The sequence below is a fragment of the Neophocaena asiaeorientalis genome, unplaced genomic scaffold (assembly GCF_003031525.2).
Source record: "Neophocaena asiaeorientalis asiaeorientalis breed wild unplaced genomic scaffold, Neophocaena_asiaeorientalis_V1.1 scaffold39, whole genome shotgun sequence".
Classification (NCBI taxonomy): domain Eukaryota; kingdom Metazoa; phylum Chordata; class Mammalia; order Artiodactyla; family Phocoenidae; genus Neophocaena; species Neophocaena asiaeorientalis.
The window spans coordinates 2,592,787-2,620,008 of NW_020175670.1; the positions used below are offsets into that span (position 1 = coordinate 2,592,787).

Consider the following 27,222-nt stretch of genomic DNA (forward strand, 5'->3'; position numbering starts at 1 on the left):
TTTTTTGCGGTACGCGGGCCTCTCACTGTGGTGGCCTCTCCCGTTGCAGAGCACAGGCTCCGGACGCGCAGGCTCAGCGGCCATGCCTCACGGGCCCAGCCGCTCCGCAGCATATGGGATCTTCCCAGACCGGGGCATGAACCCATATCCCCTGCATCGGCAGGCGGACTCTCAACCACTGCTCCACCAGGGAAGCCTTAGATTTTCTTTTTCTATGATTTCTATTATGAAGGGTATTTTATGTCTCATATATAGCAGGTTATCTGGTTATTTCTAGTGTAGAGGAATGTTCATGTTTTTAGAAATTGATCTTGTATTTGATAAAACTTTTTGTTCATTTTAATAGTTTGTCTAATTCTATCATTTTTTCTGTTGTAGACCATCATATTACCTAAAGGACAGTTTTATTGCTCCCCTTCCAATCTTTGTACTTTTATATCTCTGTCTTTTTTTAGAGCACTTGCCAGGATTTATAGTACTATCTAAAGCATATATAATCTTGCAGTTTCTTGGACCTCTTGCAATTCTGTAAGTCCCCCAAAATGCAATATACAATTTTTTATAAATGCCTATCTTGATTGTAAAAAAAGTGTCTAAAATTTTCCCTTAAATGAAGTTTTTAAGCATAATATTTGCTTTAGTATTTAGTTCATAACCATAATCAATTTTAGTCTATTTTCTTCTATTCCTAGTTTTCTAGGAGTAGATTTCTTTTTTAATTATAAATATGTTTTAGGTTTTATCCAATCCATCTTCCTCCATCTCTTGAAATAATTATATGCTTTCTTTCTTATATGTTTATATAATGACATGGTGAATTATATTGCTGTGTTTTTTTTTTGTACTAAAATTTTCTCCCAAGGCTTGGATAAATCCTACTTAGTCATATTGAATTTTATTTTAATATACCTTTTCATTTGACTAATATTTATTTTTGGCATTTGCACTATTTGTAATTGAATAGGCCTATAATTTTCTTTTTGCACAATCTTTATCTAATTTTGGAATAGAAATTACACCAGCCTCGTAAAATGGACACCTTTCTTTCTTTCTGCTTTTCCTTGAAAGATAAGAATTATCTGTTCTTTGATAGTTTGGTAGAGCGCACCTAAAAATCAGCAAGACCAGGGGATTTTGTGGAGGAAGAGAAGTTGCCTTTTAAATTTCTTTAATACTTATTAATCTATTCAAGTTTTTTATTTCCTTTCATACTAATTTCACATTTTGTATTTTTCCAGAAATAAATGTTTGTCTGCGTTTGCAAACTTGGTACCATATGGGAGCTCATAATATTCTTTTACCAATTTAATATCCTTTCGTGTCTATAGTTATTCCTTCCTCACTTCTGTTTTTCTATTTATATCTTCTCCCTGTCCCTGTGTTTGTCTTCCCCATCCTTCTCCCTCTCTCTCTCTCTCTTCCTCTCTTTCTCTCCCTCCTTCTCACTCCCAAAACTAATTGCCAGAGTCTATGTATCTATTAATGTCCTAAAAGCTTTTACTTATTTGTTTTTCCTCATTTTTTGGGTGGATTTGTTCCCTATGTATTGATTTCTGTTAGTGTCTTTATTATTTTCTTCTTCCTTGTTTCTCTGGGTTTGTTATGTTGCCCTTTTTTCCCACTTTCCAAGTTCAAGGATTGGCTCATTTTTTCCAACACTTTTTCTTTCTTGATGAATGTACTTAAAATAAGTCTTCATTTAAATGATACTTTAAAGTGTCGTATACATGTTTATATGCATTATTCAGTTTATATTCTTTCATTTCTCTTTTCTTTTTTAGTATATGTTATTTAGCATTGTTTTACTTGGTTCTAGACACATATTTTCATTTCCTCTCTTTTATTGGTCGCTTATATTGCTTTGGGTCAGATAACTTTGATATAGATATATTGTTACTACTGTCTGGCAAATAGTGTGGGACAGACAGTGATTCTTTTAAGACAATGGTTAGGAGAGGCAAGAGCAGGGTCCCTCCCAAAACTATCCTCTGATTCTGTGCCTAGCCATGCTCTGCCACAACAGTTTTCTCACAGTTTTTATTTTTCTTTTAATTTTTTTATTTTAATTTTTCAAAATTTAACATCTTTATTGGATTCTCATAGCTTTTATATTGGTTCCTCAGATCTATGGTTCTCTCTGTCTTTTGTCCAAAGGATGAATTTTAGGGGAAGAAGCAGCAGCCTGTGCTAGTTTGCCATCTTCTCAGGAACCAGAAGCTACCAGTATTTTCTATTCATTGACTGTTTCAGCATTCAATAACTATTGATTAAGCAATGACAATGTCCAGAATAGTTCTAGGTGCTGAGGATTAAGTGGTGAAAAAGACACGCTAACCCCCTTACACTTTTATTGATAAAACCTTTTTTTTTTCCAAGCCAAAATGAAATATAGCTATACATTTATAAATGCAAAACTAACTGATTGGTCAGACTTAATGTAAGCATAAATACGTGATACTCAGTGTCCAGAGAAGCAGAGGACTGGCTGACTGCAGTATCTGCTCCATTTCCTTTTGTTCTGTCAGATGCAGATAGGCCAAATTGGTAAATCATATTTAATTATGGAAATAATCCATGTTACATGGGAACTTTTTCTTCCATTTTAAACATTTTTCAAAAATCAGAATGTTTAGGCTACCTGAGTGTATTTGTTTGCTGGGGCTGCCATAGCAAAGTACCAGACTGGGTGGCTTAAACAACAGAAATTTATTTTCAATTCTGGAGGCTGGAAGTCTGAGATCAAGGTGGTGGCAGCATTGGTTTCTTCCAAGGCCTCTCTCCTTGGCTTGTTGATGGCTGGCTTCTAGTTTCTTCATATGGTCTTCCCCCTGGTATGTCTGTGTCCTAATCTCCTCTTCTAATAAGGACACCAGTCTGATATGATAAACACCCTATTTATTTTTTTTTGACTTTAATTATCTCTTCAAAAACCTTATCTCCAAATATAGTTACACTCTGAGGTATTGGTTAGGACTTCATCATATGAATTTTTGGGGGATACAATTCAGTCCATAACTATGGGAAGTATGTAACAATGAAGTAACAATGAAGTGTTTCTTAATATTATTATAATAAATAAATGTTACTGGTAGATATTCTCTATGATTAAATTAGTAGAACTAGATATTTCCATAAGTTAACTTTGGAGTTGATGTTTTTGGAGTATTTAAAGTAATATGACTATGTGTTTAAGCTTTTCAGGGGTAATGTTAGAACCAATTACTAAACTTATTTTTGGTGGGCAAACCTGAATTACAGAGGGACAGCCTCACACAATTATGTCAAACAGGATTGCTTTCAACTTATATTTCCTGAACAGTATTTAAGAGTCTTTAACTTTTTTGGTAAGTGTTATTCTGTTCCAAATTTCCCATTCTTTTGTACTAATTTTTGCTTGTAAGCATATAGGCAAAATTGATTGACAAAGAAGAGAGAATGGCTACTTACATTGTGTGTATATGTGGAAATCTATCGAATTATGTAGAAAAGCAGGGTCATGTAGTGGAAAGAACCCTGAGAATGATGGGCTGGGAGTGAGGACAGTCAAGTAAGACTCTAGGAGCTTCTACTGCGTGTTGAAACAAGTATAGGTAAATGGCCAGACCGGTGGATGACCAGGGGAAGGGTTGGGGGAGTTGGTGGGAAACCCAGGAGAGTCTCCTTAAGGCCATAGATATGTCTTTAGAAAAGACTGGTCAACCCATACTGGTTAATAGAGTCTTTCTGGATCTGAAAGGTGGACACTGTTTATTGCGTAAAATCAAACTAGAACCCATTTGGCTGGTTTAAAGATGGGTTGTGTTAGAAAAAGCCTATAGAGACTACTCAGTACTACTTTATTGGGTATAGTTCAGTATGACATTATGATATCATTTCTATATTATTTTTATCATCAGCACCTGAAAGTGTGTAAGCTCTCTCTGAATGAATTTAACTATTAAATTAAGCCACAAGGATTATTCGGAAGTCTCATTAAATACTTATGGAAGAAATCAAACTTTTCTTTAGGATGAAACTTCAGAATGTGTAGAAGTTGTATGGATCTGCTGGTTAAAGTGCTCTTCTTTTTATGTTGTAAGCAGCTCACCTTCTGTTCATGACTCAGTGGGATTATAAAAGCTTATAATTTCTCCATCACTGTTGACTCATGTAAATAATAATCTCATGGTACATTTATTATTTACTTGTTTCCCCTGCTAACTTTCTAGTGTCTCTTAGCTTTAGAATTCTTGTTTTGCCTTTAAAGGGAGATGAAGTTAATTGTCTCTTGTGGACCATTCTCAAGAACTTTTTACAGCTTAAATTAACAGAGGAATTGGGTCAGTTTTTATTAAGCAGATAAGACCTGTAGACATTCTCTGGAATCACAGCTGTGTCAGTTAATGAACTGCAGAGAAGCTCTTGTTTCACTGATGTCTTGACAATTCACAAAATAATTAACAGCATAGCTGTTTTACTAATGGAATATTTTGTGTTCAGAGTGTTGTGATAGCAGACTTCAAAAATTGCTAAAGAGTGGAAAGCGTGTACCCTGATCTGTGTAATGGGTATTCACTGAAGAAACAGTGTAAGTGTGCCAACTTTACTAATCCAGGTCAGGGTTTCTCAACTTTAGTACTTTTGACATTTTGGGTCCAGTACTTCTTGTGTAGGCTGTTTAGTAGAATTCCTGGCCTCTATCTAATAGATGCCACTAGTGTACCCTACCTGTTCCACTCTCCCAGTTGTGACAATTAAAAATGTCCCCAGATACTGCCAAATATCCTCGGGTGGGGGACAAAATTGCCCTCGCTGAGAACCACTGACTTAGATCAATGTTCAAATTTACCCTAGAAACTGAAGCAGTCAACTTTCTGGTTGGTAAAATAGAGTTGTGGAAGGGTCGGTCTCTTTCCTAGTCAGAAACAACAGCAACAACGATGACAATGACAACGACAGCTACTGCCCCTGGGCTAAGGAGATGGAAAGGAACATTTGCTGGATACAAACCAAGTACCAAGGACTATCCTAGGCCCTTTATGTTGTTTCATTTATTCCTCCTCAAAGCCCTATGAAGAGAACATTGTTGTTCTCATTCTACTCCTCTGTGAATTGAGGCTAAAGGTGATTAAGCTACCTGCCCAGGGTCAAATACCTGATAGGTGATGCAGTTAGGATGAAACCTAGTCAGACCCATCTCCAAACAAAAATTTGGAGGGAGCTCCTTTAAACTGGTACCTATTCTCCAAAGTATTAGAATATTCTTTCTTGGCCATGAGGTTGGTCCTGTCTTCTCACCTCCCTCCTATGTACCCAGATTGAAAATCACACTGATTCATGTATCTCAAAGGTATTCACTCCAACAATTGATAATGGAGAAAAAAATTTCATATTACAAGCACATTAATTCCTAAATTACAAGACCTTCTTTCTAATAACAAAGTTTGATAGACTTACCTTTAGTACTTTTATTGTTTTCTTGGAGAGAAGGGTTATGGCTAATAACCCAACCAGATGGCTAACAAGTAGATAGAAAAACTAAGGAGGGGTAAAATTCTAAGTTAAAGATATAAATGTCAAGTTTGAGATTTCTATTTTATTGCTAAGAAACACAGTGTATTACACTAAGTGTAGACATTTAGAAAGATATTGCTAAGTAACAAAAATAAGAATGAATGGCACATATTTTAGGAACAGTTAATTAATGCCCATGCTCAGATTATGTAATTGCTGTTAAACACAGAATAATTTATATAAAGAAAAAAAGGGGATCCATAGTTAAAATTGGAAACAATAAACATCATTATGAACAAGTCATTGTGAGATTTTTTCCCATATTATAAGAATTCTGGGCTTTCTCCCAATAGTAGCTACATTAAACACCGAAACATCTGAAACAGATGTTGCATGTTTTTTCCATAATTTCCAAGGATTTTATATATTTTAAATGGTAGGGAGGGAGGGATAGGAAGTCATTTAATACCCCTATCATGCATATGTTGTATTAAACTTTTGTGAATCTGCTTGGATAGGTGCTCTCCAAAGTCTAATCTTGAGAAATTTATTCCATTCTTTGGAAAGACATATATATTAAATGTCGTACTTAGTAAATATTATAAAACCAGAGGGTATGAAAAAACATTTGCTCTCAGGAAAACCCACTTATGCTATATCTGTTGTCTGAATTAACAAAACAATAAAATGAAAAAAAGAAAAAGAAAGCAATTTTAAAAACATCTTCAGGAAGGGGTTCTATAAGTTCCTTGCCTTTCTGTTGGAAATTCACTGCCTATCATTTTTTCCTCCATCCTCTCCTAAAAAGCAGCTTATATTTGTCTCTGAGTCATCCTAGAGACTGAAGACCACTAACCTTACTCTATTTTAAACTATTTAATTGTAGTTTTTTAGAGCCTCCATTTTCTGACTTATTTTAATTAGGTTCCTGACAGTCTTATAATTTCTCCTTATAACTCTTTAAAATATTACCTGGATTGTTAGGAATTATTATTTTATTTCATGAGAAAGACCTTCTCAAGATTTTCCTGATCTTTTCTCTGAATACCTGGGGAGAAGCCCAGGAAGAGGAGGCAAACTCTCTCGGTATTTGCAGTTCCCGGGGGCTTTACTCTCTTGCCAGGGCACACTCAGTCTCAAGCAACTGACCACACATCCAGCTCAGGAGCACCAAACCATGGTCGCTGTGAATTTTTTTCTAAATAAGCTTCTATTGGGATACATCCATGCTCATTCATTTACCTATTAGTTATGTCTGTTTTTTACATAGGTGAGTATTCGTGATCCAGTCTGTGTGGCCTCCAAAGCTGAAAATATTTACTGTCTGGCCCCATGAAGAAAAAGTTTGCCGACCCTTGATCTCTTCTTATCAGTGTCCAGATGTATCTCGGCCAATTAAATCACTGTTCACCTCTAGTTTCTTCTTGCAGGCACCTGACTCTTCTTATATATTTTGGGCCCTTTGGTTGCCCTGTGACCTTAGCAATTCAGTTAAGTTCAAGTTGTCAGCTTGCTGTTTGTTTATTGCTATAGACTGAATATTGTGTGTGCCCTTAAAATTTTTGTATTAAATCCTAATGCACAATGTGATGGTATTAGGAGCTGGGGACCTTTGGGAGGTGATTAGGTCATAAAGGTGGAGCTCTCATGAATGGGATTAGTGCCCTTATAAAAGAGACCCAAGGGAGCTCCCTTGCCGCTTCTAGCATGTGAGGACACAGTGGTGTCTGTGAACCAGGAAGCAGATCCTTAGCAGATATTGAATCTGTCAGAACCTTGATCTTGGACTTCCCAGCCTCCACACGTGTGAGAAATAAATCTCTGTTGGCTATAAGCCACCCAGTCTATGGTATTCCACTATTGCAGCCCAAATGAACTAAGACATCCATAATATCATTTTTGTTTAAAGTTGGGAGTGAAGGCTTTTCAGCTCTCTATATCTCCAAGTGATACCCCAAAAGTTGTCATCTTCCCTCCCCTCCTTTTTTTTTCCACTTAAAATTAATTTATCTCTTAAAGAATCTGGGTAGTTTGGTAGATCTTCCCACAGTCTGCTTTTTTTTTTTTTTTTGAGTAGCATTAAATAATATGGCACCTTACTTTCTGAGATTTCCTGGTTTGGTTCCTAAACTCTCTTTTCTGAGTTTTCTCATTTCCCCCTCCCTCTTGTCTCTATTCTACTGTATTTTGATGCCATTCCCCATAGTTCTTCCTTGCTGTGGAGTTCTGTTAGGAAGGCAGCTTGGAAGGTCCTTGTTTAGAAGTCATATGCATTAAACTAGTCCAGCTCCGTCAGCCCTCACCATGGGACACTATTGGAGTGGGGAAAACCCCTTCTATTCAGTTGCAGTTCTTAAAACTTTTCAGTGGCACTTTTCAGCGACTACCCAGTGGCTACTTTGGGATTCTTTTGTTCTCAGATCTTCAGTGGCACTGTTGATTCTCTCTGTTTCTTTTCACAAAGTGATGATACCTAGCAGGTCTTGTGGCTGTTAGTGATTTGAAACCACTCACATTTACTTGGAGGCTGTGCAGAGCATCTTGTCACCTATCTTTGGTAAATGTTGTCCGTGAGCTCTTAGTTTTGCAGTGTAGTGCCTTTTTATGTTTTTATATGGAGATTCAGAGGATTCAGAATTATGTTTCCATGGTTGCCACCATTTTTGCAGAATTCCTGACTCAATTTTTTTGATTAGTTGTTTATTTGAATGTAGTATGTTACAATATTTGAGAATAATAATAATAAAATGATTTGAGTTTTTATTAAACACGGTCACATTTGGGTATATGCAAGGTGGTTGTCAGGTGAACAAACTGGTAATGCATGCATTTAAAAATTATAATAATGATAACTGCTCTTTTTTGATTATTTTCTGTGTGCATTGTCTGAATTAACCTTAGGACATACATAGTATTTGTTTTTACCATTTTACAGATAAGGGGACTGAGGCTTGAAGAGGTTAAGCATGATTTGCACAAGGTAACACAACTAGTAATTGGGGAGCTGGAATTCTAACAAAGCAAGTCTGAGTGCAAAGGCCATGCCTGGACCACTGTAATACACTTGCAGTTGTTCAGCAAGGCCTATTTTTATTCCTTTCTCTTCTTTCCATTTCCTTACCCCCTGCCTTAATCTTCTGTAAAAGCTTCTAAAAATACTCCCCTGATCCTTGCACAGCTTCCTCCTTGCCTGCTGACATTAATCTGATCCCTTGCTTAATTGTAAGAATCCAAAATGAAAAACGTTAAAACATCTATTATAAGTTCTAATCGGTCATAAAGATATATGAATGAATGGATAATGTTACAGTCCACATTTTATTCCCCAGAAGAAATTTCAACTATTCCACCATTATTGGTTCGTGCTTATTCTTTCCTGCTTCCAATGACTGCCCATTACAAATCCTGTGTACTAGCCACATCCATCTGGTCACTTTCTGTAGTGCTGCCATTTAGTTTCATCCACTCACACTGCTGCCATCTTTTCATGGATGTCCTTTTTCCATTGCCATCCTTTAAAGCCAGATGCTTAGGTGGCCAGTTCTATGAAGCATTCCCTAGTTTCCGCCAATGCAGAGGCAGAATTTGTGGTTCCTTAATGGTCCTCGCACAGTCATTGGAAAGGATCTTTATCATAACATTCATTCCTCAGAGCATGTTTAGGTGAGTTTTTGTGAACCTGTCTGATCTCCTATACTCCGAGTTGACCAAGGAGTGGGATATACTTTACTCATCGTCGTAACTCCAGAGTCTCGACAGTGCCTGGAACACAGCAGTTACTTAAATCAGTTTTATTAGATGAACCCAATTAGTATCCGTGAGCTTATATTGCTAGTTATAAGTCTAACTTCTTGATTAGAAAACAAATACTTAACAATTGCATATTCACTTTGCCTTTCTGTTATTACTTATCTAATAACATATGTTCAAACCTGTACTTAAATCAGCATGGCTAGACAGGCAGACAGCAGTTGTTTATACTTATATTTGCCACAAAATTTTTTTCTTTGCTTGGCAGTTCTCTGAGAATTATCTGAGTGTGAATAGTATTTCTTCATGTGGCTCATCATGCCCAGAAAATTAAATATTTTTAATTAACATTTATAATCAGCTTTTCCTGTTCTTGGGTCTAGTGGTTTATATTCATTTAAACAAATTGAATTTTAAAGATAAATTAAACACTGCCTTTGTAAAGCCTTATTCAGATTGATTTTTTTCTCCAACCTCACATGCTTTATCAACCTACATTTCCATCATTCATTTATTCATTCACTCATTTAATAAATCACAGATATATTCAAAGCTAATACCTGTCATCTCTAGATAGGTCTAGAGATTTGTCAGGGGTAATGGACCTTTCTGGAAAACACTCTGCTTTGATTTTTTAAATTACAATGAGACAGAAATTTCAGGACATCAAGAGACATAGACTAGACAAAATGGTTTTACTATTCATTTATTTTCTGATCAAATTCAATCTTAAACAATATTCAGAAGTTAGTTGAACTATTTCTGGTCCTCTGCCTAAAGGTGAAATTATTCACTTGTCCTAGTGGGTCTAGTGGAACCTAGTGGGTCTAGGTTCCAAGTTATCATTATTCTTTTAAATAACTCTTGCAAAGGGGTGATTTCTGGCTCCTTCATCTCAGGGGAGAACTTATGGGTCTTTGGATGACATTCAAGCATAGTTTTCTTACCTCAGTTTTGACGCTTCAGAGAAAATTTATCTCTATTTTTAAATAGAAATATGGAGCAAAAACTTTCTAGGTAACTAGAGGGTATTTGGTGTTCTCCTTCCTTATTGCAGTATGCAGTCTCTAGTTTTGGAAAATGGCACAAAGACCTTAAGGCAGCTTGTTTAGGACAGCAGTTACAATATATACAGTCTGCTAATGCCTCCAGCTTCCCACAAGAAGGGAGACTTGTTTCGAGTGGGTGTTGGTGGTGTGTTTTTCAGGCTTCATGGAGGAGATTTTTCTCAAGGATCTGCCATAGACAGGGATACAAATCCAAGTAATGCCTGGTTCTTTATCCCAGGTAGGATATACTGTAACTAGGAAAACATTTTGCCAGTGATTATAAAACAGTGTGGCAAATTCTTTTGAGTTAGTAATTTACTAGAATAGATAGTATTATTTTATCTTAAAATAATTTTCAAGGCTAAGGTTTCACCAAAGACAACTTGTAGATAAAGTGCTCTCCTAGAGTAATAGCCGATGAGCTATAATTTGGTCATATTTTTAAATAAGCTTTGCTTTCTAAGTTCTGTGGGAGATCTGAATTAGATTCTGATAACAAGCTAGGAAAAACCAGTAGAGATATCATTCAAGAATTTCAGAAATCTAGCTCTTGGGGACAATTTGCTGTGAGCAAAAAGCCATAAGTAACCCCCAATAGCATTGTTATCTTACAGTGATTATAGTTCAGAGCTTGGGGCTTTGCAGTCAGACACACGGAGATTCAACTTCTGGATCCTTATTATGTGACTTTGGACAAGTTACTTAGCTATCCTAAGTATCGTTTCTTCACTGTGCGATGCTTCAGAAATTATTTTGAGGATTAAAGAGATTATGGTTTTAACAGTTCATGGTATAGTGCCTGGTACATAGTAAGCCCTCAAAATATATTTACTATAATATTTGTAGTTACTGCAATAATTCCCCAGAATTATTTAAATATTTGCTTAATTATCTAATTATTAAATATTGAATATTTTAAAATATTTCATATAATTTACAGTATATATATATTCAAGTAAGTGTCAAAATTAAAAAGTGAGATAAAGGTGTCAATGAAGGAATCATGGCAAGACACCCAGACCTCTGAAAGAATGGTCATCAGTCTAATCCTCAGCTATGGGCAGTGGGCGGGAGGGCAGATAATTTGTTGAGATGCATCTTTTTAAATGGACTCAAAAGGATCAGGAGATGCTCCTACTTTTGGCTCATTTGTAGTGGAGACAATGCCATTTTTATAGTACAATTCACTACTCTGAGCACTTTCTTATTTTATATCCTAGATGCCAATTTGGTCACTAGAAGTTTTCATGAGGAGCACTGAAGCAAATCAAAGAGAATTACACTGTTTTGGGAATTTTTTTATCCAAGTTGCTTAAAAACCCATTAAAGTCTCCTGACCAAAAAGAGTATACCTTTCCAATAACTAGTGCACTTCAGAGTCTTTCTCCTTTGGTAATGCTGAATAAAAACATCTTTCCTATATTTTGTTCTTTTTCAGTATGTTTTCAGTACTCTATGAAGCCCACCATATTAGTTATCTATAGCTGCTGTAACAAATTACCACAAACTTAGTGGCTTAAAACAACGTATGTTTTACAGTTCTGGAGGTCAGAAGTCTGGAAAGGGTCCATCAGGCTAAAATTTAAGTGTCAGCAGGGCTGTGTTTCTTCAGGAGGCTCTAGTGGACAATCTGTTTCCTTGCTTCTTCCAGCTTCTAGAACCCTGCCTGTATTGCTTAGTTCCTGGGTCCCTTCCATCTTCAAAGCCATCAGAGTAATATTTCAAATCTATGTCTCTGGTTCTCCTGCCACTCTCTTTCACTTATAATGACTCAGGGTCCACCTGGGTAATACTTATCTCCCCATCTCAAGATCCTTAACTTAATCACATGTGCAAGATCTCTTTTGCCAAATAAAGTGACATACTCACAGGTTCTGAGGATTGGGGGCTGCACAGTTTACAGGGCATTATTCTGCCTACCGCAGCCATCTAGATAGTTTTTCTGTGGGTGTTGTAACACTGTTGATCAGATACTTACATTTTTCACATTTAACAATGGTGCAGTTATATTTCCAGACTGCTCTTTAAGCACTGATTTACGAGAAATCTGGTCCTTTAGGCAGGTTTCTGTAGTAGCTCATTTTATTCCTTATGTGTTAAATTTACTGGTTCAATTCTTACAGGCTAATGTTAATTGACGTTCAAGTACTTCTTAGTTACCTACTAGAAGTCTCAAGGATGTAGGTCATATATTTAGAAATTTCTACCTGTAGGGGTGAGGACTTCTTTTCCAAAGTTTATCTTTTAAAGTTGCAAGTTTCATCCCTCCAAAAACTAAAAATAGAACTACCATATGATCCAGCAATTGCACTGCTGGGTATATATCCAGAAAAAAAAACCCACCACTAATTTGAAAAGATACAAACACCCAGGTGTTCATAGAAGCACTATTTACAATAGCCAAGATGTGGAAGCAACCCAGTGTCCATCAATAGATGAATGGGTAATGAAGTTGTATATATATAAAGTGGAGTATTACTCAGCTATAAAAAAGAATGAAATTCTCACAGATATAGAAAACAAACTAGTGGTTATTATTGAGGAGAAGGAAGAGGCGAGGGGAAATACAGGGGTAGGGGATTAAGAGGTACAAACAACTATGTACAAAATAGATAAGCAACGAGGATATATTGTATGGCACAAGGGATTATAGCCATTATCTTGTAGTAACTTTCAATGGAGTATAAATCTGTAAAAATACTGAATCACTATGCTTTATACCTGAAACTAATGTAATATTGTAAATCAACTATACTTCAAAAAAGAAAAATGAAGTTAAAAGTTTCAGTTACTTGGGAAATTTATTTCCCTGGAATTGCTGTTTTTCTAAGGATGCTAATTCAGTTAAATATTGATGTATCATAATAGTAGTTTTTTAAATTTTAATAATTACTTTAATCTGACTTTTTTAGATGTGCTTATGCTTTTCACTGTCAGTTTAGGTAAATTATACAATGAATTTTCCTTTTTGAGGGCCTTCCATATATTGATGCTATCTATATGTCTGCATTGATTTGATGAGATGAAATAGGTACTGTTATTATAGGATTTACTGTATTAAACAGCAAAATATAAGGACAGAATAAGAAACTTTTACCTGGGAGTGACTTCTAGATGGAATACAGGCAATATTTTATTGTGCTGTCTATTCGTTTTATAAGTTCTGAACTAATGACTAAATTGCAGTAGCAGGAAAGCATGATCATGACAAGGTGAAGATAACTGGGAGAAAGGACTGAGAAGAAAGGGTATTTTTGTGCTTTGGACCAGCCCTCCAAATAAATAAAAATTACCTACATGAAATCTCAGGCAAATAGCTTTACATCATATTAAATAATTTAACTAATTGACAATGCGGCTAGAAAAATGATAGCATTAATTTTAAATTGTATTTTGAGTGTCATCGTTGTAAGTGCTTCCTTTTTCATTGTGTTATGTACCTGGGGGCTATTCTGTCCAATTAAATACTCTTAAAATGTGTAATCTTAGGCCAAGATCTGCCTCCAAGTCTATCAAAAAAGTAAATGTTATAGGAATTCCTTTCATAGAAGGCAAAGTTTCAAAGGTATATGTCTTGATGCTGTCTTCTAATATATATGTATTGCTTTTAGAAGTTGTACTAAGTCTTCTGAACCATTAAGCTAATGCACTTGGTATCTTACGGATACCAAGTATGAAAAATTATAACTTGGGGACCTATTTATAGTACCCATTTTTTAAAATAAATGTGATACATTTGATTATTTTTTTTGCAATCTACTTTATAAAATGTTGACAGTTTTATTAAAAAATTTTTTTTATATAGCAGGTTCTTATTAGTTATCTAGTTTATACATATTAGTGTATATATGTCCATCCCAATCTTCCAATTCATCCCACCACCACCCCCTGCCCACTTACCCCCCTTGCTGTCCATACGTTTGTTCTCTACATCTGTGTCTCTATTTCTGCCTTGCAAACCAGTTCATCTGCATGAATTTTCTAGATTCCACATATATGTGTTAATATACGATATTTGTTTTTCTCTTTCTGACTTCACTCTGTATGACAGTCTCTAGGTCCATCCACGTCTCTACAAATGACCCAATTTCGTTCCTTTTTATGGCTCAGTAGTACTCCATTGTATGTATGTACACCATCTTCTTTATCCATTTGTCTGTCGATGGGCATTTAGGTTGCTTCCATGAGCTGGCTATTGTAAATAGTGCTGCAATGAACATTGGGGTGCATGTGTCTTTTTGAATTATGGTTTTCTCTGGGTATATGCCCAGTAGTGGGATTTCTGGGTCATATGGTAATTCTATTTTTAGTTTTTTAAGAAACCTCCATACTGTTCTCCATAGTGGCTGTATCAATTTACATTCCCACCAACAGTGCAAGAGGGTTCCCTTTTTTCCACACCCTCTTCAGCGTTTGTTGTTTGTAGATTTTCTAAAGATTCCCATTCCCATTGGTGTTAGGTGATACCTCATTGTAGTTTTTTTTGTGTTTTTTTTTGTGGTATGCGGGCCTCTCACTGTTGTGGCCTCTGCCATTGCGGAGCACAGGCTCTGGATGCGCAGGCTCAGAGGCCATGGCTCACAGGCCTAGCTGCTCCGTGGCATGTGGGATCTTCCTGGACTGGGGCACGAACCTGCGTCCCCTGCATCGGCATGCGGACTCTCAACCACTGTGCCACCAGGGAAGCCCCTTCATTGTAGTTTTGACTCTCATTTCTCTAATAATTAGTGATGTTGAGAAGCTTTTCATGTGCCTCTTGGCCATCTGTATGTCTTCTTTGGAGAGATGTCTATTTAGGTCTCTGCCCAGTTTTTAATTGGGTTGTTTGTTTTTTTAATACTGAGCTTCATGAGTTGGTTATGTATTTTTGAGATTAATCCTTTGTCCATTGATTCATTTGCAAATATTTTCTCCCATTCTGAGGGTTGTCTTTTCATCTTGCTTATGGTTTCCTTTGTTGTACAAAAGCTTTTAAGTTTCATTAGGTCCCATTTTTTTAATTTTTGCTTTTATTTCCATTACTCTAGGAGGTGGGTCAAAAAAGATCTTTCTGTGATTTATGTTATGTTTTCCTCTGAGACTTTTATAGTGTCCCATCGTACATTTAAGTCCTTAATCCATTTGGAGTGTATTTTCATGTATGGTGTTAGGAAGTGTTCTAATTTCATTCTTTTACAGGTAGCTGCCTAGTTTTCCAAGCACCACTTATTGAAGATACTGTCTTTTCTCCATTGTATATCCTTGCCTCCTTTGTCATAGATTAGTTGACCATAGGTGCTTGGGTTTATCTCTGGGCTTTCTATCCTGTTCCATTGATCTACATTTCTGGTTTTGTGCCAGTTCCAAACAATCTTGATTCCTGTAGCTTTGTAGTATAGTCTGAAGTCTGGGAGCCTGATTCCTCCAGCTCTGTTTTTCTTTCTCAAGATTGCTTTGGCTATTTGGGGTCTTTTGTGTTTCCATACAAATTGTGAAATTTTTTGTTCTAGTTCTGTGAAAAATGCCAGCAGTAGTTTGATAGAGATTGCATTGAATCTGTAGTCATTCCTTTGGGTAGTATAGTCATTTTCACAATGTTGATTCTTCCAATCCAAGAACGTGGTATATCTCTCCATCTGTTTGTATCATGTTTATTTCTTTCATCAGTGTCTTATAGTTTTCTGCATACAGGTCTTTTTTCTCCTTATGTTTATTCATAGGTATTTTATTCTTTTTATTGCAATGGTAAATGGGAGTGTTTCCTTAATTTCTCTTTCAGATTTTTTGTTGTTAGTGTACAGGAATGCAAGAGATTTCTGTGCATTAATTTTGTATCCTGCAACTTTACCAAATTCATTAATTAGCTCTAGTAGTTTTCTGGTGGCATCTTTAGGGTTACCTATGTATAGTATCATGTCATCTACAAACAGTGACAGTTTTACTTCTTTCCCAATTTGGATTCCTTTTATTTCTTTTTCTTCTCTGATTGCCATGGCTAGGACTTCCAAAACTATTTTGAATAATACTGGCAAAAGTGGACATCCTTGTCTTGTTCCTGATCTTAGAGGAAATGCTTTCAGTTTTTCACCATTGAGAATGATGTTTGCTGTGGGTTTGTCATATATGGCCTTTATTATGTTGAGGTAGGTTCCCTCTGTTCCCACTTTCTGGAGAGTTTTTATCATACATGGGTGTTGAATTTTGTCAAAAGCTTTTTCTGCATCTATTGAGAATATCATATGGTTTTTATCCTTCAGTTTGTTAATGTGGTGTATCACATTGATTGGTTTGCATATATTGAAGAATTCTTGCATCCCTGGGATAAATCCCACTTGATCATGGTGTATGATCCTTTTAATGTGTTGTAGCATTCTGTTTGCTAGTATTTTGTTGAGGATTTTTGCATCTATATTCATCAGTGATATTGGTCTGTAATTTTCTCTTTCTTTATTTTCAAAATTTTATTTATTTATTTATTTTGGCTGCATTGGGTCTTTGTTGTTGCACATGGGCTTTCTCTAGTTGCAGAGAGCTGGGCACACTTTTCGTGTGGTTTATGGGCTTCTCATTGTGGTGGCTTCACTTGTTGTGGTGCATGGACTCTAGGCATGCAAGCTTCAGTAGTTGTGGCTCGTGGGCTCTAGAGCACAGGCACAGTAGTTGTGACATGTGGGCTTAGTGCTCCATGGCATGTGGGATCTTCCCAGACCAGGGCTCGAACCTGTGTCTCCCGCATTAGCAGGTAGATTCTCAACCACTGTGCCACCAGGGAAGCCCTGTAATTTTCTTCTTTTGGAGTATTTCTCTCTGGTTTTGGTATCAGGGTGATGGTAGCCTCCTAGAATGATTTTGGCAGTGTTCCCTCCTCTGCAATTTTTTGGAAGTTTGAGAAGGATGGGTGTTAGCTCTTCTCTAAATGTTTGATAGAGTTCACCTGTAAAGCCATCTGGTTCTGGACTTTTGTTTGTTGGACGCTTTTTACTCACCGTTTCCCTTTCCTTACTTGTGCTCGGTCTGTTCATATTTTCTATTTCTTTCTGGTTCAGTCTTGGAAGGTTATACCTTTCTAAGAATTTGTCCATTTCTTCCAGGTTGTCCATTTTATTGGCATAGAGATGCTTTTAGTAGTCTCTTATGATGCTTTGTATTCCTGCAGTGTCCATTGTAACTTCTCCTCTTTCATTTCTAATTTTATTGGTTTGAGTCCTCTGCCTCTTTTTCTTGATGAGTCTGGCTAAAGGTTTATCAATTTTGTTTATCTTCTCAAAGAACCAGCTTTTAGTTTTATTGATCTTTGCTATTGTTTTCTTTGTTTCTATTTCATTTATTTCTGCTCTGATCTTTATGATTTCTTTCCTTCTAACTTTGGGTTTTGTTTGTTCTTCTTTCTCTAGCTTCTTTAAGTGTAAGCTTAGATTGTTTATTTGAGGTTTTCCTGTTTCTTGAGGTAGGCTTGTATTGCTATAAACTACCTTCTTAGAACTGCTTTTGCTGCATCCCATAGGTTTTGGATTGTTGTATTTTCATTGTAATTTGTCTCTAGGTATTTTTTTACTTTGATTTCTTCAGTGATCTCTTGGTTATTTAGTAACGTATTGTTTAACGTTTCCATGTGTTTGTATTTTTACGTTTTTTTCCCCTGTAATTGATGTCTAATCTCATAGCCTTGTGGTCAGAAAAGATGCTTGATGTGATTTCAATTCTCTTAAATGTACTGAGGCTTTATTTGTGACCCAATATGTGATCTATCCTGGAGAATGTTCTGTGTGCACTTGATAAGAAAGTGTAATCTGCTGTTTTTGGATGGAACGTCCTATAAATATCAATTAAATCTATCTGGTCTATTGTGTCATTTAAAGCTTCTGTTTCCTTCTTAATTTTCTGTTTGGATGATCTGTCCTTTGGTGTAAGTGAGGTGTTAAAGTCCAATTAGGGAAGTTTTTGACTTTAGTCTATTCAAATATTTTCTTGGGTCCTTCCTGTGTCTCTTCTCTTTTTGGGGTGCCTATATTGTGCATATTGCTGTGTTTAATGTTGTCCCAGAAGTCTCTCAGGCTGTCTTCATTTCTTTTTATTCTTTTTTCTTTATTCTGTTCTGTGGCCATGAATTCCATCATTCTGTCTTCCAGGTAACTTATCCGTTCTTCTGCCTCAGTTATTCTGCTCTTGATTCCTTCTACTCTGTTTTTCATTTCAGTTATTGTATTGTTCACCTCTGTTTTTTTGTTCTTTAATTCTTCTAGGTGTTTGTTCTTTAATTCTTCTAAGTTTTAGTTAAAATTTTTGCATTTTCTTGATCTTTGCCTCCATTCTTTTTTTTAGATCCTGGATCATCTTCACCATGATTATTGTGAATTCTTTTTCTGGAAGGTTGCCTAGCTCCACTTCATTTAGTTGTTTTTCTGGGGTTTTATCTTGTTCTTTCATCTGGTACATAGTCCTCTGCCTTTTCATTTTGTCTGTCTTTCTGTGAATGTGGTTTGCATTCAACAGACTGCAGAATTGTTCTTCTTGCTTCTGCCCTCTATAGTATCAATTCTTTCTTCACTAGAATAACACGTTTTCAGTGACTTTGGACTTCTCTGAGATAACATGAGGTCTAGGCTGCAGAGATAACTTGATGGTATGAAGTAGCTAATGTAATGTAATTATATGTCTTGATTGCTTCCTATATACTGTGTTTCCCACTTAATCATCATAATAATCTTGTAAGGAATGAGCTGGAAACCCCACTTTCTAGATAAGAAAATTGATGTTTAGACAGATGTTCAAATACTTACTTTAGTTTTTAAAAAAATTAATATAAACAAGTAGATCTCTTCTCAGCCACATGACTATCTGCTCTCAAGTTTCTTTCCAGATTATCTACTCTCTCCAATTATTACACAGTGCTTTACTCTAAATATTCTATATTGTATCCCATGTTCAAGGTATCAATATTTTGTGTTCTTGTAACCCATGCATATTGGTTTCCTTAGGGTTGCTGTAAGAAAGTGCCATATACTGGGTTACTTAAGAGAATGGAAATTTATTGTCTTACAATTCTGGAGAAGTTCAAAATCTAGGTATATGTGGGGCCATGCTCCGCTAAGACACTTAGTAGACTCCTTCCTTGCCTGTTTTTGGTGGCTGTTGGTGGCTGTCAGTCTGCTGCTTGGCTTGCAACTGCAGCCTTTGTCATCACATGGCATTTTCCCAGTGTGTCTGTGTTTTCACATGGTATTCTCCTTACTGTGTCTCTCCTCCTTGTATAAGGACAGCAGTCATATCAGAATAAGGCCCTACCCTACTCTAGTATGACCTCATCTGAACTAATTACGTGGGTTACAACTCTAGTTTCAAATAAGGTAATATTCTGAAGACCTGGGGGTTAGAATTTCAACATACCTTTGTTGGGGGACACAATTCAACCCATAACACCATGTGTACTATATTTGGAAAAACAGAATTATTTTTATGAATTGTGTTTTTTTTGTTTTGTTTTTTTGCGGTATGCGGGCCTCTCACTGTTGTGGCCTCTCCTGTTGCGGAGCACAGGCTCCGGATGCGCAGGCTCAGCGGCCATGGCTCACGGGCCCAGCCACTCCACGGCATGTGGGATCTTCCCAGACTGGGGCACAAACCTGTGTCCCCTGCATCGGCAGGCAGACTCTCAACCACTGCGCCACCAGGGAAGCCCTATGAATTGTGTTTTTTTGGCATTATGTTCTCAACTTTGTATCAAAGAACTAATGATTGTATGAAAACAATTATTGTACTTTTTATAAATGAGCTGTTTTCTAAGTTTGTCCCAAGAAAAACTAGTTTTTCAAGATGCTCTAAGAAAAGTGGAGTGCATGATCAAATAATGGTGAGATTAACTGAATGTTAGTCTACATTTTATGTACCCTTCTGTACTCCTTAAGATATTAAAGTCATTCAGAAGTCCTGTGTGAAATATATTGAACCTAACCTTAAGTTCCCCAAATGTCTTAGATGTCGGAAACTCTTAATTATGTTAACACAGTACTTTGTACAACTGTTTTGGAAAATGACAAATCAGGGAATCACAACATATGTACTATTGTCCCTTTTCATTAGGAATATGGAAAGATTAATTTACGTTCTTATGCTTCAGTTTTCTCAACTGTAAAATAAGAATAATAATTACAGTTATAGCATAAAAATGATTGAGACTATTAAGTAAGATAAAACAGGCAAAGAGTATGACCCAGTATTGGACCATAAAAAGTATTCAATGCATGTTTATCATTAATGTGATTTAGTCTTATATTTAGTCAATATTTGTCACTAGGCATTAATCCAGAGTGATGTTGAGATCCATCAAACAAGAGGACCATACTTATTAGCTTGAACACAATTTCTATATAATTCACAGAATAAAGAGAACATACTTTTTATTCTCAGAGTATTTAAGTATTTTAGCTTTTTACAGCAATATCTCAAGAAAAAATATTATATTAGAATCTATGTAATATGTATAATAATGGAGGAAATCATGCAGTATATTTTAGGGAGAGTTTTTTGGAGGATGAGTAAAATTAAGAAGGTTCTTCATTCAGAATACTAGTCACTGTACTGTTAAAAAGTTAAGTGAAAGGCTTCCCTGGTGGCGCAGTGGTTGAGAGTCTGCCTGCCGATGCAGGGGACATGGGTTCGTGCCCCGGTCTGGGAGGATCCCACATGCCATGGAGCGGCTGGGCCTGTGAGCCATGGCCGCTGAGCCTGAGCGTCCGGAGCCTGTGCTCCGCAGTGGGAGAGGCCACAACAGAGAGGCCCGCGTACCAGAAAAAAAAAAAAAAAGTTAAGCCCCTGGAGCAATTGAAAAATATAAGGCTGAGAGAATTTGTAATAAAAGCCTCAGAATGCTGTGCTTTGGATTTTTGTGTGTTTTCTCCTTTTGTCCTTTATGTCAGGTGTTTAGTTGCCAATTTCTTTTTTTCTGTTTCCTAGGTGCTCTATTCTATCGCTTATTTCAACCCTTGCTCTTTTAAAATACACTATAAACTGGAAAGCTGATAATGCGAGTCATTCAATTCTTTCCAGAATAATAAAGATGGCTGAAAGCTTTTTTTTTCTTCTGCAGATTTTTGAGTATATTTTTCTACATGGTTGAAATTGCTAGCTTCATAATCTCTACCAAGTTGGTAAAATGTTACTGAATTATGTCCCTTAAAATGATTATTTTTGTGTAAGCTAAAGATAAGCACCCAGCTACCACTTCACTATTATTTCTTAGTTTCTGAATGTCCCTCCTCTTACCCCATCAGTTCCTTATAATCTCTCCGCTCGCTACCACCATGCTTCTTACAGCTAGACCACTTGAGTCACCAGCTTGTCCTCCTGCCCCTTAGAGGATATGGACTGCTCTGCCAGCACAACTTGATATTGTATGACAGTTCTTTCTTGGAAGAGTTGCAGATTTTGCTTGGGGTCTCCCTTGGATATTTAAAAATGTCACTTTCTTCTTTGTCAGTCATTTCACTCAGAAGAATCATAATTCTAAAAGGATGGTTAGAAATTTTCCATTCAGGTCTTTCTAAATTCAAAAATCTTCACACTCATTTCTTAACCATTAATTATATTAAATTTTGTCTGGCTGTTTGTGGATATGTCATTTGAGGGAATTATTATTTATTTATTTATTTGTTAATAAAGAATTCTAGTTAAATGAAGGCCATACACCAGGTATATATTATCAATTTTCAAAGGGCTCATAGAACAATAATGTATGGTAGTAATAAGAGTTTGCTACAGATATTTCTTTTTTGTTTAATAAATGTTTAGGCATCATTTGGTGAGTCAAGGTCATAATTTTAACAACACTTTACTATTATATTTAGAAATATGGATTAGTATTTAATAATCTGCCAAGTAAAATCATTTGTCCTTGCTAGTACTTTACATACACTGTTTCATTTAATCTTTCATTGGCCATAGGAATTTGGCTTTATTATCTCATATATTGCATATAATGAAGCCAAGGTTCAAGGGTTTAACTTGTTCTTCCCAGTAGATAGATGACAGGGCTGGGATTTCATCTCACAGTCACCTGAAGCCTCAGAGTAAATGTTTCCTACTCTACCATACTGCTTCTAATGACACAGGGTAAAGATAAATCAGAGAAGAGGTGAGACCAGATTAACTCTTGAAGTATGAGAATTTGATAGGCAGTGTGAGAAAGTAGGTAACAGACTAGAAAGCTTAAAATTGTTAGAGTAGGTGGTAAATAATTATTGAAGGATTTGATCCACGGTGATGGAATGTCATGGTGAAAATAGTGAATTAAAAAAAAATTGATGTGATGTCTATGTCAGGGTAACTAGAAAGAGGTAGTGTTTGAACATTAAAATGAATTTGGAGTTTATTGTAGTAGTTGAGATGAGAATGATGAAAACCTTGCCTAAGTTAATAAAAGAGGAGATTTTGGAAGGCAGTGTCTTTAGAACTTATTTGGGGATGAAAGAGATGAAAGAGAAAATGAAGATGCTGAAATTTGTATTTTAAGTAATTGAAAGGATTTTGATAACATTGATTGAAGTAAGGAAACAATGTAAAGCAGTACTTTGCTGAGGAAGAAAAAGTAATGTATTTAGAGAATTGTGGGTTGATGGTTGGACAATACAATGGAATCTCTAGTGGATTATTAGATGGAACTGAACTCAAGTGTTGGCTGAGGATTAAGAAGACAAATTTGATAGTCTTCTATATGCATTTAACATCCAAGATTTGTGTTCTCATATTTATTTAGTTGTTATGCTTAATTCAAACATTTAAATACCCAACTTGAGCTCTTAAAATTAACCTGAGAACAGAAACATTTGTAAATACAATATGTAAATTTGAGGATAAAAATAATGTGACAAGAAGCACAGATGGGATGCACTTGAATCACTCGAATTTTTTTCAAAAATTTTACTTCAACTTTTTTTCTTTTTGGTCAAATCTGTCATTGCCATAGATATTTATTCTCCTAGATCCTTTTCTTACATTTGATATTTTATAGATCATGTTTGAGTTAAGTAAAGAGAAGAGCCATATCTTTCAGTGTATAAAATTATGCTTTGAAGTTAACTATCCAGACTATATTTTGCTCTTGAAAGCTATCCAGTATATCCTTTGCATGCTATGCTGACTACCAAATATTTGTCCATTTTCTGTCTTAATCTCAGAACTGATATCCACTGTATTTTCACCTCCTCATCCTTGGATGCTATCCCAGTGTGGGGAGAGGAAGAGGGTATCCAGAATATAATGAAGAAAGCAGAAATGTCTCAATCTAGATGAGATGTATTATATTTTTCTATTGACTATAACCTTACCAAGAAGTGCAAAATATAAGTTGATCTCAAAGAAAGCAGGGCTGTCAAAATATCATGCCAATCTTCTAGCGTAGCCACCCATCTCTTCTACTCTGGTTTAGTTCCCTCTAAAACTTGTGCGCAGAATGGCTCAGAGCATAAAGATGTGCTTTGGAATGAGAAGAACTGTACTATTGGTTGTTCTCTGGAGGAAACTGGGCAAGCTCTTCAAAATAGTCATAACTAGGTGCAGCGGCCGAGTCAGGAGTGGCTGCAGAGAAAGAGTTTGGTGCGATGTCTCACACCATTTTGCTGGTAACAGCCTACCAAGAGGCCAGAAGGCAGAACTTATGCTGACTATGAATCTGTGAATGAATGCATGGAAGGTGTTTGTAAAATGTATGAAGAACATCTGAAGAGAATGAATCCCAACAGCCCCTCTATCACATATGATGTCAGTCAGTTGTTTGATTCTATTGATGACCCGGCAGACCTCAGCTGCCATGTTTACTGAGCTGATACCCAGACAAACCAGCCTTATGGCAAAGACTGGATTAAAGAGAAGATCCAGGTGCTCCTTTGTCGACAGGCCCAACAGGCCAGGAAAGAGTTGAGTTGGGAAGCATTAGGGGGACGGGGTGGGCTTGGAACACAGCTGTGTACAGTGTGCTGTAGTGGAAGTTTTGTATTATAGTAATCCTGTTTCCATTTTGGTGCACTCTAGCCAGGATTGAATGTATTAGATGAAATGTGAGGATCTTGTTCAGTCTGAAACCCCCTTTCCCCCCCTGCCCCTTCCTTTTTTTTTTTTTACTTAAACATTTTTATGATGATTTAGATGGAAGTTGGTTTCTGTCAGTTAATGTTGGTTCCAATCCTTCAAACTGTTCCTATCTGCTTTATAACTTCACTGTACTAACCGTTCTTCACATTGGGGTGGGGGGTGGTGATGCGGTTTAGTTATGTCCTCAAGACAGAGTCTTAGTGAAAAACAAATAAATGTTCTTTAGCTAAAAAAAAATACTCATAACTAGAGAGATGATTGGTTAATTCATCCCCAAGTTAACATTGACCACCATTAAGAAACTTTTTGGGTTTTAGCTTGGGTTAAGAGAAGAATGGATAATACTTTTTTTCTTGCTATGTGGGGCTATTTGAGTAGAGTTCCAGAGGACGAAACAAGAAAATTAGAAGAGTGACACAAATTATGACCATGCCCTATTCTACTCTTGCTTGATTTTAACGACCTGGCTAATCAGATCTTTTACCCTTAATAGGAGCACATTTTGCAATTATTTTTTGACCTAAGACCATGCATGAGTGTTTTAAATCCTTTTTCTGCTATTGTTTTGGTTGGAACAAAAGCTGGTAAATATCATTAATTTTAGATCCTAGAATGTAGAAATCCAGACCTAAATTAAGAAGCTCATGAAATTTAAATTTTGAAAAATAAAATTGCAGTTATTTACTTTGAACTGTACTTTCTTTAGGCTTTCAAAGCAGCTTTGTCCTAAACAACCCAAAATATTTTACTTCAAACCTTGCCACATGAAGGTGAACTGTGATTATTATGAAACAAGAGAGGCATTTAGCACCTGAAATCTGACCTAAATTCTTCTTACTTGTTTAAAGTGAGATTGCTTGACAAGCTTCATTACTTTTATGTGACTTCAAACATGAAATTAAACATAAAATGATAGAATCTTGAATGAATGTGAGTTAGGAGATTTCTTGAAATGCAAAATATGAGGATTTTATGAATCAACTTCCCAATTTCTCTCTCTCACTACTGCCCTGCTTGTCTGTCAAACAGGCCAGCTCTTGAGGTTGTTCAGTCTATTTCCTCTTCTGGATTCTATCTCCTTAGACCTAAGGCAAAACTTAGATCATACTCAAGGGCATGCTGATGATCCAGGAGAAACTCTATACAGGTTTACACAATTAGTACCTCATTAAAGAATGATGTATAGACTATAATATAGAAATGTAAAATGTCATACGTTTGTCCTCTTGGTAAGGGCAGGCTCGTGTAGATACTGCTGGTGTCACTAGGCAACATTTCCTTCATTGGTATTTAAATGTTTTTCTACTTATGACTTTTATATAGAGAGGTAGGAACAAGACATGAAATATAATAACACGCAAGGAATTTAATGTCTGGATTTAAGGACAATTGTATATTAGGAAAAATGTTATTTATGGCCTTCTAGGAAACAATTTCAATATATGACATTTCAGAGATGACCATTTCTTTGCAAAATGCAGATATCTTGTATTGAAATGGAAACTACACATTTTTCAACATCAATAAAATGATTTCTATTTTAGAGATTAATCAATTGAACCTATAAAGATATTGAATCTATGAGATGGGAATGGATCCTCCTTTTTGTAACAACCGAATCCAGTGCAATATGGAGGGCAAGCAGCTCTCTTGAAGGACTACAAAGCAAATTATGAATAAAAAACTCAGTACAAAAGTGAATGTATCTTTCACATGAGAAAATAAATTGCAACAAATTGCACATTTAAAAAAGATGACAAATGTTGAAAACATCCCAAAATCCGAAGTGAGAGAGTGACATGAACATTGGTGGTTACACTACCAAATGTAAAATAGACAGCTAGTGGGAAGCAGCCGCATAGCACAGGGAGATCAGCTTGGTGCTTTGTGACCACCTAGAGGGGTGGGATAGGGAGGGTGGAAGGGAGACGCAAGAGGGAGGAGATATGGGGATGTATGTATATGTATAGCTGATTCACTTTGTTATAAAGCAGAAACTAACACACCATTGTAAAGTAATTATACTCCAATAAAGATGTTAAAAAATTGTTAATTGTTTACAAAAGTCACTTTTTAATTACATTTTATGGCTGCATACTCTTAGTGTCTGTTATGGGCTGAATTGTGTTCCCCCAAAATTTGTGTGTTGAGACCCTCACCCCTACTTATCTCAGAATGAAGATAGGGCCTTCGAGGCCTGTAGGGTGGACCCTAATCCAATCTGATTGGTATCCTTTGAAGAAGAGGAGATTAGGACACACAAAGGGGCACCAGGAATGTGTGCTCACAGAGAAAGGACCATGTGAAGACTCAGTCACAAGGTTGCCATCTGCAAGGCAAGGAGGGAGACCCAAGGAAACACCAAACCTGCTGGCACCTTGATTTTGGACTTCCAGCCTCTAGAACCACAAGAAAATAAATTTCTTTTGTTTAATCGACCCAGTCTGTGATATTTACTGTAGCAGCCCTAGCAAACTAATAGAATGCCTCCACCTTCTACCTACTAAAAGGGTTTTGTAATATTTTCTATAGGAAAAATGAGAGAAAATTCCGCTTTTCCTCTTGTATGACTGAAATTGAAATACACTTTTTTATCATTGAGATGCATAAACCATGTGACTTTACACACAGATGTACTCACATTATGATCAGCAAACAGAGTAATTCTGATAAATTCTATTTTGCTCAACTCGAAACCTGCCAAAATACGCTTTTATGCTTACATATGCTCATTGTTGAGTATCTTGACAAGAGATACCTTCCGTTTTAACTGTGTTGATAAATTTTCCATTTTCATTTTTACATTAAAATGTTCGATAAGTGAAAGAATTTCTCACAGATTAGCTTCTGGCTCCATTCATTGACA

General features: G+C 36.3%; 1 protein-coding gene and 1 pseudogene across 1 annotated transcript in view; both read left to right on the forward strand.

The window, feature by feature from the left end:
• The window catches only part of KCTD8 (potassium channel tetramerization domain containing 8), a 254,994-nt gene that overhangs the window by 25,335 nt on the left and 202,437 nt on the right, over positions 1–27,222 (forward strand). The gene's annotated exons all lie outside the window — the stretch shown is intronic.
• LOC112390622 (enhancer of rudimentary homolog pseudogene) lies at positions 23,867–24,266 on the forward strand (annotated as a pseudogene).